Genomic DNA, 17,055 nt, shown 5'->3' on the forward strand with positions numbered 1-17,055 from the left:
TTTATTAATTTTTTTTATTTTATTTTTTCCACTATAGACAGGATGCCAGTTATTTTGGGTGACAAGTATCAATAGATTCCATGGCTAAATGATTCTTCGTCTTCCAATTTTGATAAGTTACTTAAACCATATGAAGGGTCTGATTTGGTAAGTAATTCTTGAACTTCTAAAAGGAGAGACGGAAACTACTATTTATTGGATGCTGATTCCTTTAATCACCAGGTATGGTACCTGGTAACACCAGCAATGGGTAAGGTGTCTTTTAATGGGCCAGAGTGCAGCAATGAGGTGCGACAGTTACTGTGTTTTCTTGTACACATGATGTGCATCATTTGGTAATGGGAAGAATTTAAACCCAATAATTTTAACCTGGATCTCCTAGTCAGAGTAAATGCAAAATTTTGACTTGCAACCTTGAATGTGAGAAATGATTTTTCACTTGTGCTTTTCCTTAAGTTGGTTCTCCTTTAGGAAGTTTCCATGACAAGATAAAGTTATTAAGATGATTTCATTGAGAACTTTCTTATAAACCAAATTGTGCTGTACCATTCCTTGTTAAAGTTGTTAAAGACTGGCTTTTGGTACCTTTTCCCTCGCATCATGATGCATTGCTTGGTATACAAAACAGTGACTCTGCTTTCTGTAGTATAAGATTTCCTTGATATATCAAGTTTTCATGGTTTGGTAAAGTCTCTTGGTTGTCAATTCAGAGATCTGGAATTGAATACTGTCTTCATTAGGGTTTGGGAGGGTATTAGAGTTACCTTCTTTGGCAGCAACCGGGTATATTGGAGGCGAGGTAGTGCCACATCAGGATAACTCATTTCTTTATACCGAACCACAAACTTGCACAGGTCTGTGGCTGGCCTTGGAAGACGCAACAGTAGTAAATGGCTCCCTAATGGGCTATTCCTGGATCTCAAAAGAGTAGCGTTCTCCTTCCGCACCTCTGCTTCCTTCTATATTTCCTTCCCTAACGACATCTTTGTCTATTTTGACATTTCTGCTTGATGTGTTTGATGTAATCAAGTTTTCCTCTGATCTGTCTTTGTCTGGAATGCAGATGGCCTTGTTAGATGGTTTATTAGAGGTGAAGACGGTGTGACCTTTGATCGGCCTTCCCCTGCATATGATCCAAAAGATTTTGTGCCTATTGGAGTCAAAGCTGGGTCTTTAATTGTTATTTGTGGTGATCTTATTCATCAAAGGTCAGTTACATTGTTTCTGTTGATCCTTTGAGAAATACATGTGATTTGTCTCCTTTGCTGGATGGTCTGAAAGGACTCTGTTTGCCTTTTTCCTGTCAAATCCTTGGACTACAGTTTTGAGAACCAGTCTTTGAAGTCAAGGCCTGCGTATAGCTTGCATGTGGTGGATACAGATGGCTGCAAATGGGCTCCAGATAATTGGTAAATTTTACATCGATGATTTCTAAGCTTTACATCTTGTTTCAGGAGTGACTTGTACAGTATATATTTTCTGTTTTCTCTAGCTTTGAAGTATGAATCCAAACTATGAACTTTTGTGAATCAGAGAAATTGCCGAGTGTACCAGTATCGAATGTGTTAAGAATGAGTGAAGGGTAGTTATTGTGAGGAAGCATTTTTATCTGTTTGTAATTATCTTCTCTTGGATGTTTGAAGTTCATGTGTTTGAATTTGTGGTGTCGGTCGACCCACCCTCTAACCTTTCAGAAACTATCATATAAGTATGGAAAAACGTTCCAACTAAGAGAGAAAAATGCTACCTGTGCAGGACAAAATTATGTAGTACAGAAGATGGTTTATTTTTCACTTTTATGTTTTGTTGGCTGTCTGTGCTCTTTTTATTGTAGGGATTTATGACATTGAGCTCTATTGACTTTTGTCCGACTTAGAGGCCCTAGCTCAAATTTGTATGTTTTCTTGTAGCTGTTAACTGATTTATCCTAAAGCCTATGGTTTTATCTTGAACCAGGATTCGGCGGAAGGTGGCACCAGAGCCCATCTATGTATCTTAACATGACCTGAAAGTTGATGTCTAGCTCGGTTTTGTGGTTCTGCAACTCAAGGTGACACATCTGTCTTCTTTACAAAACTTATGGTCTCACTGTAATCTATATTGCCTTTTCCGGATTTAGGTTCAAATAATGCAGATTACTAGAAATGTGGTCACATTATCTCCTACAATAAACAAATTTGTTAAGTACCATTGTGGATGTTCTTGCAACATGTTTAAATTGCAGAAGTTAAATGCAAACTTAATTTTACTTATGTGACCTCTGCTACTACAAATTTTTTCCCATGTCTTGTATATTTTCAGCTGGGAGAAACTGTCGGGATTAGTTCTTTATGGACTCGTACACCTGAGTGTGAAAACTTTGAAAAAAAAAAAAATATCCTATGAGGAGAAACCTCACTATTAGGCAGAAACAAGCCCAACATTAGTTCAAAACACAAGCGATGGAGGCTAAGGCCTATGGACTATGAGGATTCAGCCGTGCGGCTCTCTCACGGAAATATATTCCAAATTACCAAACTAATGGGAGCGGACCCAAAACTTACTCCCCAAAATAAAAAGGATTTCCACGATCATGATTTTTCACTAAAAACTGTGGATACAAATCGCATGTTCTTACTTTCTCAATCAAGTCTCCTCTTTCTCAATCATGATTTTTAAGCAATTCTCCAACCGGTGGAACTCGAAACTCTTAACCCGATTTTTTCTTTACTATTTCCCAAAGTTTGAAGAAAATGCATAGAGAAAAAATTGATTCGAGATGCCGGTGGAATCATTTACTACGGATGGTGAGCTTGTGACACGTAAAATGTTTTGGTAAGTCATGGAACCTTCAAATGTGCTAATAATCTTTTTGGAAAAGAAAAAAAAATCTCTATGCATGCCTAAGCTTACCCATTCATAGAGCATGAATTCGCAAAATGTGTTTGAACTCGCAAAACACCGAAATATTAAAAGAAGTTATTGGACTATTTATACTACAAGGGAAAACTCTTTTAAAGATAAAAATATAGAACATGCAACTCATGTGTGTTTGTAATAACTATTATGGGTGACCAAAATATTGGTTTATCACCTAAACGTCGTCAACATAAATTAGATTCACATTATGTTTGCGAGACAAACTAATAAAGGGAGGAGACAATAAAATCAATTCACATACTCTCTCTCTGCAGTTTTGAAATGCTAAACAATGCTCCTTAATTTTAAGCGGAAATACATGATGCCCTTGCTTGTTTCGATTATGCCTAGTCGAGGCTCTCAGCTCCCTTATGGAATTTTGTCGAACTGGGCGTCGAGGTCGGCCATAGCTAGGCTAATCACCCTATCAACGTAGCTTGTGATGTTGGTGATCGGTAAGTCACAAACAATCATCCAAAATTCCAAATTCATGGTCGGGATAATTTTCAATTGCTGTTGGTATACAGTTCCAAATTCATGGTCGGGATAATTTTCAATTGCTGTTGGTATACAGTTTCTACTTTCTAGGGTTTGTCGGCTTTATTTACAAGTCTGTGGAACCCGCACGTACAGGTCAAGCTAAATAGAGAGACAGTGCTATGCTCACCTCGCGTCATCAATTATATCACTAGTAATTGCCACAGAATTGAGTGAGTGTCTTGTGCGAGACAGATTTGCGTCTTGCAATAGAATTAGAATTAGAATGAGCAAAACAGTGGGGATGAGTCGTATAAATTTCCCTGGCATGCATGGGTAAGAATTAGGTATTGCTTACCACACTTATTAAATAGTCGATCAATGCAGACTTTTGCTCTGGTTGTGGTTTTTTCTGTCCCTGTCATTGTATTCATAAGTTACGAGAGCGCAGCTAGGTGTAAATTCTCACCTTATCTCAAAGCCGGCCAGCTGCCACTAGCCGGACAACACGTCACCATCGGCCCCTAGCTTTTACGATGCATGCAGTGTACGTTGAATGAGATAAGAAAATGTTTCGCAGTCATCGACCATCTTCAGCAATTGGGTTTGGTACGCATATGCAAATGCATCTACTAGCTCCTCCATGAATTTTTCTTCTCGATCTCTCTAGTTTGCCAGTCATTGATGATTCAGTATTTATTGCTCAATTATTTGGATCAACCCTCTTCAAGATTCAACTGTACAGGATTTGTTTCACTTGAATATATACAGGAAAGTACCAAGGGTTGAGGGACATGCATGGCCTTGGGTTAGCCAAAGTGATGAGGAAATAGTGGAGACCTATGTTAGGATTAAGACTATATAAGATCCCGGCTAAGAATAAAGGGTCATGCGCAAGATATTGAAGGAAATTAAATACTATACATATAAAATGGCATGGGTTAGCTAGCCGGTTGTAAATTGCGTATTTAGCATTGAGCCATTGATAAAAACAAAAGATAGAACAAAATTTTATTTATCAAACTAAAATTGGAACTTTCATTTATTTCTTTGTTTAAAACTACCTTTAAGATTTGATTCTGAATTATTTATCTCAGATTTGGAGGCGATCAGGCGGCGAGACGTTCGGCGCGGCGTGGCCGGAGGCTACTCGGAGCGGTCCGATCTGGTCAGGATCCTCTGGTCCCGATCTGGGTCTTCTCCATGGTGCGACGAAGCTTGTTTCTCTGCAGGTTCTGGTTTCGATCTGGGATGGCAGATCGCTGATGGCGGTTTGGCGAAGGCGGCGGGGCGGCCCTCTGCAGGGTTCGGCGGCGGTGGCTGTAGGGGATTTGGGCCTGGCCCGGCCGGCAGATTGTGGGGTTCTCATTTCTTGGATTGTTGCTAGGGCTTGGGCCCTCTTTTTGGGCTTGGGCTTAGCTAGTTATTTTATTTCTGTTTTATTTTATTGCTGTTATGTTTCTAGGTCGCGTCTTTGGCGTGAAATAAGAGTCTACACTTGTTGTGTAGAACTAGTAGGGCCTTGTGCCAGTGTATGCACTCAATGTGCCTTATCTACTCTAGGTTGGCAGCGAGTTTTTGGCCTCGTCAAATGATCGTTACCGCCTAGTGGGAGGATGAAGCTAAGTGTCGTCAGATTTATCATCTGGCGGCAACATAGTAGGGAAGCTGTGCTAAAGCAGATATTTATGCTAGGTTGTACGCGGGGTACATATAGTGTTATCTTTCCGCTATGTCACTGCTATGTTAAAGCAAATGGAGTAGCTATTGCACTCTTTGCTAGTTGGTGCTTGTTAGAATACAAGTCTCCTGTAGAGATTTCTGATATTATTTCGGAAAATTTTCTAGATGCTTATGGTAACCAGGGGTTTAGGCTCAATGTCCCCCCCTTGTATTCGACAGTTTCATTAATCAAGGCTTGAGGGCAGCTCCACCAGCCCTTCATTCAAAAAAAAAAACTACCTTTAAGATGGAGTCACGATTATTACATGTTTACAACCTATAATTGTTCATATATCTTACGATTATAAATATCTCAGACCACGTACATCTATAATCGTAATGTTTCAGACCATGTATCTTATGATTATAATTGATGTAATCATTTATGTTTCTAGCTACTTTTGGTGTTATCAATATTATCAGTCTATTGGAGTACTTTAGTTCACTAATTAAGATTCCCCAACTATTAATTATGGTGCAAATTACGCCCAGAATATATACTAGAAGAAAAGCACCTGCTCCCTATTATGGTATATTGGTATGCCTGTACATGAAGGAACAGTGCTCATGTCCTCTTCTTCTCCAAAAGCAGAAATTAAACAGATGGTACAGTACGACTATCAAGAGAAAAGGTCGGCAAGTATTGTAATGACCCAATCGTACTATAGATAGCGGCATGAATACACCACTAACCAACTATTGAATTTACCGACGACCTATTTAGTTTTTGGTTTTTACTTTACTGACGAACATTTAATGATTTAATAATGGTCCTCATAATGTTTTACAGTGAATAGTCTGAGAGCAGGACGTACATCACTACATCCTACTAATAGAACGGCATTTTATGATACGCACACATATCCAGATACATATACAATAGTTCTGTTTATAATCAGTGTGACGCAATCTTCTGCAGCATTACCCAACTGTTCTACCCTATACAAACAGAAAATGCAGGACCAGGCAAATCTAAAACTGATCTTGACATATGAGAGCTTGCTAGTTATGCATATGTATTGAGCTTTCATTTTCTATGGACTTTGACAATACAATACGATGGAGTTTTATTTATAGAAACAGAAAAGGTACACTTGCAAACTAAAGAAACCTAATTAAGTAAAGAAGAGGGACACCAACCTTACTCTTCCTCTGTGTTTGAACAAATAGAAGAAACAAAAGTGGGAAGAATAAGCAAATACAGAACCGGCCTAATCATCTGATCATAAAGATGTGCCGCATTATTCCATGAAAGAGAAGACACACATGCATACTATTATTACATGAATATATAGATTCCTAGCTATATGCTCCCTTGAATGTTCAAAGAAACTAATAATATCGGTCTGCCATGAAATCTGAAGTAGTGTCTGTGCTTGTGGTTCTTCTCATAGGTAATTTGGTATCCTTAGCACCCTTAAGATTGTCGCTCTCAAGTGGAAAGAGCTTCAGAGTTTGAGTTTCTCTTCTTTCTTCTTCTTCTTCTTTGTAAATATTTGGTGTAGTCAATACCATACCATAATCGTAATCATAACAGTGATGAAAATTCAAGAGCTTTCTGTAAATTAATGTAGCTGACGCGTTTGTGTTTGAGGTCAGTCTAGGTGAATCGGTATGTTCCACAAGTAGCCTGGAGGAATTGCTTTTGACCATGCTCATCATCCTCTCTTGCAGTACTGAAGATGATTCCTAAGGACGTACAGTAACAAATGAAACTCATGCGCATATGTAGTGTAAAATAGTAAAGGGCCTCAACAAGACCTAAGATTTGTAGCCTTAATCCTAAGTGTCATGCCATGTAAGCAAATACAAATTTTATGGATTAAAATTACAATACCAATATATTCTCTTTCCATTTGTGTGGATTGAATATTTTTTTTTTGATACGGAATCCAATTTAATTTTTTACTTTCTTAATTAACTTATTAGTGTAAGGATGATTAGTTACTTTTTATTAATTTTTTAAAATTTATACAAACAACTTTTTACACCACAACACCCCAACTAGGGGGTAGATCAATAACCACCTAAATTGTAGTTAATATTATACTCTCATTCTAGACCATTAAATCATATAAAAACTACTGGTTGAGATTAAACAAAATTTGTTATTTATTTTTTAAATAAATATATTTCATTATATCTATGTGTGTGTATTTTTTGGATGAAATATATATATTCATACGAACATTTGCAGGAACCCAACAAACTCCAAATTCATATACATGTGTTATGCAAATCTATTGATCGAATTACATGAAATACTTTCTATTCTTGATTGAAGAAAAAAAATTATTGTTTAAATCTAAGCATGAGTGTAATGAAAAGGAAAAAAGAAACAAAAAAAAACCCTTTTTTTTTGTTGTTGAAAAGTAAGCAAATAATTTAGAGCCATTAGATTTTAGAATGATAAGATGGTCTTTTTCTTCAAGTATTACATGACATAAGTTAGCAAATAGATGATGTGTGTAGGTGACATGACATGACAACTGAGATTGAAGCCACAAATCATAGGCCTCATTAAGGCCAATAATGTTTCTTGAGATTTTGGTTCGATTTATGGGGATACGCTTACCTGATCGGTAAGAAAAGTGAAGCTTGGTAGTGTCTGCCGATTCTGCTGCTCAACTTCAAAACGACGAACAAAGTCAACTGCAAGCAAACAATTTCCATAACTTGTAATAATCTGTTAATTAATTTTTGCATCCGTTCAACTATATAGAACCAATAAATTTACAAGTCCTTGTACTCGAGTGCCTGTTCAATTAATTAGGTTCTCCAGCTCTTGGCTAGGGTTTGCTGACTTGCCTGGTGAGCGTAAAGCACGGGTATATTATTTGTACCATTGTCTTAATTATTATTAACATAAGCATTAAGTCTCTCACTCTCCCCTCCTCATAGCATAGATATTCAATATGGTATACGGTTATTGAGCCTTAGGTGACCTAAAGGAGGTGGCCTCACCAAGTGTTGAGCCCTAATCCCCCTATTACCTGGGGAGCCAGGCATGTGTCCAACACATAGATTAACTGCATGTTAATAATAAAACGATGCTAATTAAATGGTTACCTCCTGCAGATTCTTTATCCCTGAGACTGCTAATTGTGTTGTTAGTCAAAGTTTGTTGTTGTTGTTGTTGTTTAGAGTCAGACTGGTACATGGACATGAGTTCACGGCGTGTCTTCTGCCTCTCCCTGGCTCGGCGGTTCTGAAACCAGTAGAATACATTCTTGCCTTCAACCCTCCCATAGTTTTGAAGCCGTGCAGTCACCTGTCGGATTTGTTGGGCCGTCGGTGTCTTGATCCCAGATCGATACAGCTCTTCCAGATGCATTATCTGCTCCGGGGTTGGAGTCCATCGGGAACTTCGAGGAGGAGCTGCAGCTGCCGGTTGTTTGTCAGTATAAAAACAATCACTGCTATTTCTGCCTTGCTCATCCGACGTCACTGGAACCACTGCATACACATGAAATCATATTATCACCTACCCACAGAATAATCAGACCATCAAAGTATAACATATATATATATATATATATATATATATATATATATATATATATATATATATATATGTGTGTGTGTGTGTGTGTGTGTGTGTGTGTGTAATGTAATCATCTATATATGATTGTGTGATGATTGTGTGTGTGTACATCATCCGGTGGTTGAATGGTAACAAAGGGAAGTACAGCGAAGCTTTGGAGTGAGTAGTACTGCAGGCTGAGGATATGCAGCTTTGATCGAGTACTCAGGCAGAGCCCTATTATTAGGGTCTCTACAACCACCGCTGCTACCCATCATCGCTGATAGTACAGTACTTATTCAAACTATGATGGCTAACTAGACAGGGGAATGTTTTGAATCATCAGCAAAGATGGTAAGGGGATGGAGAGAGTCAAGTATGTGTGTGTGTGTGTGTGTATATATATAGTCATATGTAAACATGCAGGAATAGCGGAGACAGAGATAGTAAATGGCCCCAAGGACGGTTGCTAACGGCAGAGGCAATACTCTAAATTTTCAATGCACTAAACGACAATGAAAGTTAACTGAGATCTCTATTTTAACTGGGATTGCGGGACATGCGTCGCTCTTTCGTTTCGCTATCCTGGATACGACGTCGTTGTCAACATCTACTCTGAGCATGAGCATAAAAGTTCAACTGTCGCTCCGGCAAAACAGAGAAGCAAACTATTCCTCTAAATTTGGCGGGAAAAATGTTGGCCCCTGATGGTTTTGGGCTTTGGAGGCAGCGGCTCTTCTTCTCTGTCTCTTCTCCGGCAACGGCAATTGGCTGAGCTAGCTAGGACGACAACGGCAACGACGTCGACGTGTAACGGAGTCTTTTTCAACTATTAACGGTCGTCTTCTGCGCTTCTACTTCTGTCTGTGAGCTTCAGAGCTTCTGAGCCACAGTGGTGAACAGAAAATCGCCCACAAAATTTGTCCCACTTACTCAAGAGTATCCAAGAACTCTTCAAATGAATAGAGATGACAATCCTTGTTCAAAACCCATCACTTAATTCTCACCGGCGCCCAGGTCTCACAAATATGCATCTACTTTTCAACAAAACCCTGTCTCCACAAAATAAATCCACCACCTTTGCTCTTATCCACTTCGATCAGTTCAAATATTAGGCTAATTTTTATTTTTGAACAAAATTCGATCATGATTTTACTTGATCATGTTTGCTTTAGTTTTAAAAAAAAATTGTTCTTATTCATACTATGAGCTTCATTACGGTCTAAATATAGAAAAAATTTCTCAAGTAACATTTCAAGAATAAAGTTTTAATCGAACTAGATTTAGGTCTATGGAAAATATGGTTTTGACCTTCATTCGAGATTCTTGTTTTATTCTATGTTGCATATTAATTTCCTCATCAACAAAATTCTAAGATTACTAATAAAAAAGAACCTTAAAGAATAAGCTTATTATAATCTTGCTTTATCTTCTGTTTATACCTTCTTACCAAAAAAAATATATTCTGTTATCTTCATGTCTGATAGTTGTTTCAAAAAACAAAATAAAAAGGATATGATATGTTTCAAAAAAACCAAAAAACATTATCCTGTCTCCACGGCCACAACATGGAATTCTTACCACTAAACTACAGCCACAACGTTGTATGTTAAATTCAACATAATCAATAAAACATTGTGTATTCCTTTAAAGGCCACATAACAATTACTTCAGAGCAAGCAATAAGTTGGGGGTTTTCTCTTTAATTTCTTCTTACCCTTATGTCTAGAAATAAAGGTTGAGGTCTCTGATTGAAATAATTATGTCCTTCAGGATGTGCCGCAATAGACTCCCCAATCTCCACAAAGTAAATAGAAAAGAAAAGGTCTGCAAAGCAAAATGATACAAAATGAAATCTCATCACGCATGCAAAAAGGCAAAATAGACCATCTTATGGTTTAGGGTGCAGTAGTAGTACTGGAGCTATAGCGATCTACATGGACCATGGTCTATATTTATACAGGATCATCTTGTTTTGTCATAGCTCTTGCTAGCTCGAGTCACCCTACAAACTACGATGGGCGGAATTTTCCTTGAAAGCAGCGGGTAGTTGATCAGTTATTACTTGTTATTATTACGTTTTGCACACACATTAACATAGGCGGAGCGAGGTTAGAGCCAGGTGGAAGCCTCTAGCTGAATATTTTGAAGAAAAAAAATTATGTAATATGTAGGTTATATTAATTAGAATAGATATTAGTGGTACCCGTTTAATGATATGTTATTACACTAAATTCTAAATCTATTTGACATCAATTATTCAATCAATGAATCAATGCTTTCTATTCATTCTTACTTAGTATATGTTAATCAAGTGACGATTCTCAATCAATTCTTTTGCGTAGAGTATTGCCGCAATTGTTTTTTGGGTTTTCATTATTCCTCTCTTGCGAATCAGTAACGAGTTTATGAATGATTGTTTGATTTCATTTTTTGAGAAAGACTTTCTACTAGTATAGATGATGAGACTATCATGAAACGATTTCAAAATATGAAATCTTGTCGATGACAAATACCATTGTAATAGATAAAAATTAAATTTCAAGATTTTATATATTTTAATATTATTAATCTTTTTCTTTTGTGCTTAATAGACTTGAAAGTGTGCGCACGCATATATATTTTTTTGTGAGAGTAGATCTCACACGAGAAAATAATAATCTTACCTATAGATTTATAAGGATTTTGATCAACTTTATCAATTGTCAATTAATTTTAGATGTGAAGTGCAGAGTGGTATCAACTCATCGCACTTTATCATGGTATCAGAGTGGATTATCCCATGTGTACTTATCTTGCAGTCACACAAGCTCCATGTTAGTCAATAATTATTGTCCACGTATATGGTTTAAAAACTCATCGCACGTGCTTGTGAGAACGTTTTGAACATATAGATCCCACGTGAGATATTAAAACCCTTATCCATGAATTTGTAAAAAGTTTGGTGGACCTCCGCCTAAAATTCCAGATATTTCCACGTGCATGGGGTGTCTGCATCAACTTGTATCAATCATCAATATTCATCATAAATATTATGAAGACGCAGTCGACGTACGCCAGATTAGACATTGCCATAACTTGGCTGTCCATAGCTCTATACATTATTGTTCTTTCCTAATTTTTTTTTTTTTTTTTTTGGCAGTGATTGTTCTTTCCTAATTAGTTTCTCCAATTTATTATCATTTATATCTCTCGGCTACTGGCCAGCAACTATGTCAGATGCTGTTCCTCTCTTAGTTAAATTACTTGATTACTTTTCAGATCATTATTGGACACTGTATGCTTGACGATCGGATGACATCACCGCCATGAATGTTTGGCAATAATAGCAGGTAGCAGCCCGACCATCTTTGTCCTATCCTCACCCTGTTTTTCACCGATCCGGTTTCTCCTTCTGTACGTTTACAAATCATCGTAAAAATGGGACGAAAGCAAATTTGGATCTCAATTCAGTAAGGTAACATTGTCGCAGATGCTTTTACCGACTTTCATTATTATCAAAATGTAATTCAAAGTACTCTGAATTAGTTATATTCATGCTCTACCATTCTATTGATAATAGTTGAAGAGCCACACATCTTTATAAAATTTATACAATATCACAATTTTTCTGTGTACGATAATACATTCCCACACATAATTTCCCTCACCCGATTTATGATGAATTTTCAAGTCATACACAGGAAGGGGAGTACTTGAGTTCTAAATATATAAGAAATGTACGTACTATATATGTATGTTGCATGTACTTGTTTGGCTCCAAAACCAGTTGGCTTGCAAACTGTCTCTTTTGAGCGATTGATTGCGTAGGCGTGCCAGCACCGCGGGGTGCAGTCGTTGGGGTAGTCCCTTGACCTGACTTCTTCTTCAAGCGCTGTGGACGAGGAGAGCACCAACCTCGTCACAGGGTTCTTCTCTATGCCTTTCGGAAAAGGACTTTTTGCCTTACTGGAAAGGGCTTTGGTTGTGGTCTCTTTGCGTTCACCGAATCGATACTTAGTGTTGTAGACTAAGCAGAGCAATCACTGGGAAGTTGGGAGAAGCACGGTTTTTTGCTAAAGCGTGACTTTAGCTTCGCTGGGTTGCGAGGGCGTTACCGTTGCTTCGCTGGTAGTAACGGTGGCGGTTGCGCTTGCAGTTGGCTCCTGGGGAGACTGGGACTGGAAGTACGGTCGCCGGGTTGGTTTGGTGATGCTGACAGTCGGCTCTTGGAGAGACTGGGACTGGCGCACGGTCACCGGGTTTCAACGAGGTTGAAGGTTTGCTCCGGGGAGGCTTTGTAATCGCTGGGATTGATTGATTTGAGAGACGTCCTTTTCCGTATCGTCTTTAGCCTCTATATATAGGCTCTGCAGCTTCTCATTCCTAATAGGAATGAAATACTATATTTTAGGCCACAGTTATTGGCCTTGAATCAAATCAAAACTCTTAATAGTTTTGATAGCTATCGTAGGCGATAATTAATAATTACCTGCCTCTGTCACCGCTAGAATGTAGGCAAGATCAATTACCTTTTAGAGTTCTGGACGTGATCTCTGGATGCGAGCAGTAGGATATGCACGTAAGATATATGTCTTCGCGAGCACTCGTCGCGGGGATCCCGTAGGTCGCGGCATGCAATTATAAAGGCTTGTTTATTTGTAATCAAGGGCGACTACATCCTTCTATATGTCGTACATCCAACCACCCATGCAATATGTATATATATATATATATATATATATATACATATATAGCCCACGTACTCATGCATGCAGCTTGCATAATTAACCTGTATACAAATCTTCTGTTGATTGCCATCAAGCATGGTTATGCCTTAATTGCAATATATATGTATGTGTAGCCTTGATTCTTGTGCCATGCATGCATCACGTCCTCCTCTTTCCTTAATTGATTAAAGCCATGATCTTCTTGATCTTTTGCCAAATATGTCCATTAGAATCCTAGCCAAATACAACCACGATGCCATCTTTAATGCAAAGATCTTTCCATCTTCGTAGGCAAGTAAACCACTATTAATTATCAAATATCTTGATTATTAATAGTAAACCGATAAGATCACGATTTGACTTAAGATTACTTGATCTCCAAGTAGGCCTTATTTGGCCTCTAAATAATATATTCCGAGCTCATCGCAAATATATGGCTTGGGCCACCGATTGTAATACCCCGAAAAAAATCCTTCCAAATTAATTTCCGTGGATTTTTAGAAATGATTTCACAATAGTGGGAGCGAGTACGAGGCTCGGAGAAGTTGTGGAATTAGTTCGAACGATTAATTTTCGAAAACGTACGTTATTTAGGGGCACGCGAAAATCGACTTTTTATATGTATGGAATTTGGGAAAACTCCCTTCATGAAAGTTGTAGAGCTCGTCGATACGATCGCGTGCATATGTAGAACATAAAAATCGGAGTTCGTATGAATTAGTTATGATTTTTTGAAAAAGTTTCCAATTTAGTATAAATCTTCCATTTTCGGAAATTTCCGAAAATAATTTCAGAAACTTCCAAAAATGGAAATTGAGCTGCAGCCCCTCCCCCGACCGGAAATCGCCTTCGATTTTCTTCCGGCTATTTCTTCCTCCTCCGGCCACCGATCCTCACCAAACTTCTTCCATTGGCTTCGTATGGTCCTTGCGCACCTGTCTGTGGCAGCCTTGCACGGTGGCGCGGCCTGTAGCGGCGGCGGAAAGCCCTGTCCGATTTGAGTTCGATTTTAGTCAACGCCGGTTTTCTCCTAGCTCCGGCCACCAAAACTTTCGATCCTTAGCTCTATGAACTCGCCTCAACCTGCTGATCATCATACTAGAAGGATCGCACCTGGAGTGACCGGTTTCACGTTCGTCGGAGCTCGGTAAGTTTTCAATCTGAAACGAAAATCTTTCGATCGGTATATCTCGAGCTGTAGTGCATCGTTTTGATTGATTCTTTTTCCAGTGGGTTCCCCTTGATGTTATTAACAACTCTCTAGAAGGCATCGAGGCCTGAAATTGAAGCTTTGACGTCGAAATCGAGCCTTGCCGGATTCTGCAAAATTCTGGAATTTTTCCGACCACCGAAGCTTTCGATCGGTATATCTCGAGCTACAGACCATATTTTTCTGTGATTCTTGAACCAGTGAGTTCTTCTTGAGTTTCTTAACAACTCTTCAGAAAGAATCGAAGCCTTAAATTGACGTTTTTACGTCGAACTGGAACTCGCCGTTTTCTGCAGTTTCTCGCCGGTTTCTGGAACATTCCGGCCACCTTCATACTGTTCAAGGTAATTTTCGACCCCTTCTGGTCATTTTCAGACTTCGTGTTAGTTATGAAAGTTGTTAAGCATGATGAGAGGAAGAAGAGCAGCCCGGCCCCGACACCATTGGTGGTGGTCGGCGGCGGCTCTGCCACTAACTCCGGCGGCCCTTTCCGGCCACCTCCGGGGATCAAAAATATGGTTTCTGTACATTTTCAGATTCTATATTTCAATACGATCATTTCGATATATTATACGCAATTTTTGGATATCGTATGATTAAGTTATGAATTTTTAAGTTTAGATCGATTTCGATCGTTAGATTTGTGATCTGTGAAGTTAGGACCGTCAGATGGACTTGTAGTTTTGATATGATGATCTTATGACTGTCCCAGTGGCTTTGTGTGGTCATGGGCGAAGATCCGACCGTTGGATCTTCGTATAAATGCAAAACAGTGATTAGGAAGGCGATCCGTGAGGATTCGACCGTTGGATCATCATTTAATTTCAATCCGACCGTTGGATTGTCGTTTGATTATGTTTTTGAGTTATTGGCTAAGTTAAGGTCATGTTTGATTAGGTGATCGACAGTTTGATTTGGCGGACGATTCGTGAAATTGTATTTTGAGCTGTTAAGAAGACGCAGCGGGAATTTAGAGGTGAGTAAACCTCACGTGGTTCATATTACGAACCGAATAAATTTAATTACCTTAGTTTGTCGTAATTGCGTGAAAATATTTATGGAATAAATATTTGTTTTAAAATCATATGGACTTGATCAACTACGGTCCATGGGTAAGTAAAATGATTTTTACGATACAAATGAATTTCTCGGTTTTATTGCATGTGAACTATAGTTGGTATTAGTGATTATCCCTGAGCGGATAATTACGTATATATATATTTACGTGATTATATGTGAATGGTGTGACATTGAAGAGTGTGGAAATTGGGATGATTAAATTATTATGAATTGACATGTGACTTACCATATTTATATGTGATGAACATGATTGATGAGTTCTTGTTAATATTCATGATTTACATTGGAGGATGTATAGAGTTAGAGAATGTAAGGTTCTGAGGATGAGGTGTCCGAAGTTCGACGGTTAAGGATAACCGGAGTGTTTGTGTGCTGAGGACGGGGATGTCCAAGGTGCGACGGTTTATTATTAACCGAAGTTGTGTGCTGAGGACGGGGATGTCCAAAGCGCGACGGTTTATTATTAACCGAAGTATATGGTGCTGAGGATGGGGATGTCCAAAGCGCGACGGTTATAGTGTTAACCGAAGTATTTTTGCCGTTGCTTGACCCTAGGCCAAGGTGTCAGAGGTAACGAGGCAGTTAGAGCTCTAACGTGTTATTGGGATGGACCAGAGTGGTGTTATGTGGGTTGGGTGTTTGCAGGACCAGTGTGGTGTATTGTGATTTGAGGATTGTGAAAATGTATTCCTTGTGGTTTTCCATGAGTGGTTTGATGTCTCTTTGCAGACGTAATACTGTTGAATTTTACTTGAATTGTAATTTAATAAATCAACAGTTCTTTCTTGTTTACTCATACTGGCTGTAAAAAGCTTACCGGGTTTTGTGTTGTTGCAACTCCCGGTACACTATTCAAATTGTGTAGCGGGTAATCTTACAGGACAGGAGAACCAGGACGGTGATAGTGCGGTTAGAGCAATGATTATAGTTTTACAGCAATTGTAATAGTGAGGCGAGTTAAGCTCATTTGAGCCTTACAATTTGATTTGGTGGGAGTGTGCTGTAATAAATAACTTGAGGAATTGGGTTATTGTAAATTTGAGAGTTGTGAAGTGTGGTTGTTTGTGAGAAAAAAATTCAGGATGTTAGTTGTAATTTGTTATTATTCATGTTTCGGATTTGAATTGATTATTCAAAATTCGGGGCGTGACACCGATATTGGCCCGGATTTCTTCGAGTCCCCCTCGTCGGGAAAAAATGTTATTTTGGGTTCAAACAGTACTTGTAATGTACTTCAAAGACAATACGCTATTACGTACTTAGGTCTGGCTGCGGAAAGAATACGAGGTCAAAAATTATCATCAAGCTTAATTGTACAAAGGGAAAATGGTTCGTACGGTACCCGAATTTTTCCTCCTTATAATTTTTGGTATATGAATTTAAAAAAATATCAATACGGTACCTGAGCTTCTCAGCCCGACCAAAAATTGGTACCT

The 17,055-nt window shown here is 38.5% G+C and overlaps 1 long non-coding RNA gene and 1 pseudogene across 1 annotated transcript; both read left to right on the forward strand.

Moving 5' to 3' along the window:
* Window positions 1-246: 246 nt before the first annotated feature.
* Window positions 247-2,184, forward strand: LOC133737682 (phytanoyl-CoA dioxygenase-like; annotated as a pseudogene).
* Window positions 2,185-14,327: 12,143 nt separating this feature from the next.
* On the forward strand, window positions 14,328-15,515 carry LOC133736349 (uncharacterized). The gene is made up of 3 exons (XR_009859515.1): window positions 14,328-14,476; window positions 14,560-14,883; window positions 15,437-15,515. It is a non-coding gene; the product is annotated as an uncharacterized LOC133736349 (long non-coding RNA).
* The last annotated feature ends 1,540 nt before the right edge of the window (window positions 15,516-17,055 follow it).

This window comes from Rosa rugosa, chromosome 3, assembly GCF_958449725.1.
Source record: "Rosa rugosa chromosome 3, drRosRugo1.1, whole genome shotgun sequence".
In the NCBI taxonomy this organism is placed as follows: Eukaryota; Viridiplantae; Streptophyta; class Magnoliopsida; order Rosales; family Rosaceae; genus Rosa; species Rosa rugosa.